The 2367-nt window shown below is 36.3% G+C and overlaps 1 long non-coding RNA gene across 1 annotated transcript; it reads left to right on the top strand.

Moving 5' to 3' along the window:
• Window positions 1-324: 324 nt before the first annotated feature.
• LOC116164994 lies at window positions 325-769 on the top strand. Its single transcript, XR_004144051.1, has 2 exons — window positions 325-503; window positions 642-769. It is a non-coding gene; the product is annotated as an uncharacterized LOC116164994 (long non-coding RNA).
• Window positions 770-2367: the final 1598 nt, after the last annotated feature.

The raw sequence follows: 2367 nt of genomic DNA, 5'->3' as shown, positions 1-2367 counted from the left end.
TGCACCGTTTTGTCAGGATTAATAAATCAGAATTGCTCGTAGTGAATTTATTATTTGGCTCTCTTGTGTTTTCCCAATTTCTATACAGGAGAGGTCAGAATTTGTGCAAAATTGGGTGGCGCTCAACTAATCATTTCTAGTAACTACCAAAGATCAAAAACTTATGTTATATGCCCAAACGAACAAACCGCTGTGGAAGATTCTCATCTCGAGCCCTTCTTTTAATTAAGAATCTGAGCTAGCTGGCCGTTTATGCGGCGGGGTTTGAGTTTTACAGCGCCGAACTAACCTCACGTTATACACGAACAGCGGCTAATGGCGAACATCCATTTGTATCTTGCAGTGCCAACTATTGGCATTTACATACAGTTAAATATAAAAGAAAATGCTATGACAAGTTGGTCGGTACAGCGCAAAGGAACCTAGCTTCCCGTTTATGAGAGTTATGGCGATTTGTGAATTTGTATGTGCTTTGTTATTAAAACGTTTTATGCAAAATTAAGGTAAGTTAGCTTTGTATTTTGGAATTTTAAAATTCTTTATGGATAGTTATAATCTCTAAGCTAATGGTTATCAGCAGGGACGATAGCTTTATCATAGGTTTGTGTTTTTTATTTTTGTAACCTGAAATAATTTTGAAGGTCGTTTCGGGGAATCACGGACACTGTGTTCGGCATTACCAGACATGCGACTAAGCGCCGGAAACAAAAGTCTGAGATTCTTACATCTACACCTTTTAAGGCTACGTTAGAAGAGAAACAAAGAAAAAGAGAAGCGAAAGAAGCAACCTTGGAAAGAAGAGCCACAAAAAAACAGAAACCGAAAAAAAATCGCACGTTAGAAAAGTTTTCGATTCGTCTAGTGAAGATGAAATAGATGAGAGTAAATTGTGCGACGACGATGAACTCGACGATATGGATCCCCAAAATATGATGGACTTTGAAGGAAACGAAGGAGAATCCTGCTTAGTATGTGGGGAATATGGAAAAGACGAAATTTGGTATCGTTGTGTTTCCTGTGGAGGTTGGGTACACAAAATGTGCAGTGGAAAAGATAGCGCTGTAAACTATATCTGCGATGTTACTTGCAGTTAATAAAAAAACTTAGTTGTCCAATTTTGTGTCTTTTTTGTTTTGTTCGGTATTACCCACCTGTTGTACATCATTACCCGAAACCTTCGGGCCATGCCGAACATGCGCACTTTTTTTAAAAAAAATATTGTGTCATTTTACAATTTAATTTTCGCATTTTTTGGTATTACAATTGATTTGTTAGGGTTTCCAGTATCTGTTCTCCTAATTGGTAGTTAGGTAATGGCTACACTTATAGAGTTACTGATTTTTTTTCTTAAGTGTTCGCAATTACCCTTCGCTCCCCTATCTATAGTGTAAATGTAACAATAAAGTATCGGAACCCAAGGACCAAGGTGGTGGAAGGAGGGACGCACAAATTACTAGTCTGGGGCCTAATGTTCAGATAATCTTCTGCAATTAATTGTTAGTATAATATACAATGTTGTGCAAAAGAAATATTATTATTTCTTAAACCGGCGCTATTACCGCAAATCCATGCATTTTAATTTGTAGACGAGTGTTTTGACTGAATAGAATACCTATCGGTATTTGACGTCACTTATGTAAGGTAAGGGTAAACAAATTGAGCACTTAGTTAGGATAAATAATATTTATGGTAATAATACAATTTCATGATTAATTTTACCAATTAAATAAACCAATAACGCAGATATTTTTATATTGCTGAACATTCACATTATCATCTTTTCACCTAAACATTTTATTAGTCACGACTCACGACCACGTGGGTGATATTAAAAGTAAAGAAGTTTTCTCTCCGCTTAATCAAATTAAAAATGCAACTTTTCCGGCCGATAATAATTTTTTTACGCAAACTTTCACTTATCCCGAACCACCCTTGGGATTCGAAACTACCGTTCGGGTATACAATAACTAATTCAAAATGTCTCACACTGAAAAATGTAAATTCCCTTTTAATTGAAACCCTGCGATCTCTCCCGATGGCTTAGAGATCTCATCTATCTCTTAATTCTACCTGAATGATCTCTTTTTTTACTTTTACTTTTCTTTACCTCGATATTTTAAATTGCAAACTACCTTTTGTTATGAAATCTCAAAAAATAATAATTTTAGTAATTATTGTGGGTGGCACTCCCTAGGTTACTAGGTACAGACGTTTTCAGATCGCATCAACAGCCGCCTGTGTGACTTAACGACAATCGTGGTATGAAATGGGTACGTACGTACCCCCATTCTTGTAGCCAAATGAATTTCTGGACCGAGCGAAGAGGGATTAATAATGGGTGCCCATTATGTATGGAATACCTATAGT

Source organism: Photinus pyralis, unplaced genomic scaffold (assembly GCF_008802855.1).
Source record: "Photinus pyralis isolate 1611_PpyrPB1 unplaced genomic scaffold, Ppyr1.3 Ppyr1.4_LG2, whole genome shotgun sequence".
Taxonomy (NCBI): domain Eukaryota; kingdom Metazoa; phylum Arthropoda; class Insecta; order Coleoptera; family Lampyridae; genus Photinus; species Photinus pyralis.
Note: the sequence above shows the minus strand (reverse complement) of the source record. Positions and strands in the feature narration are given on the sequence as shown.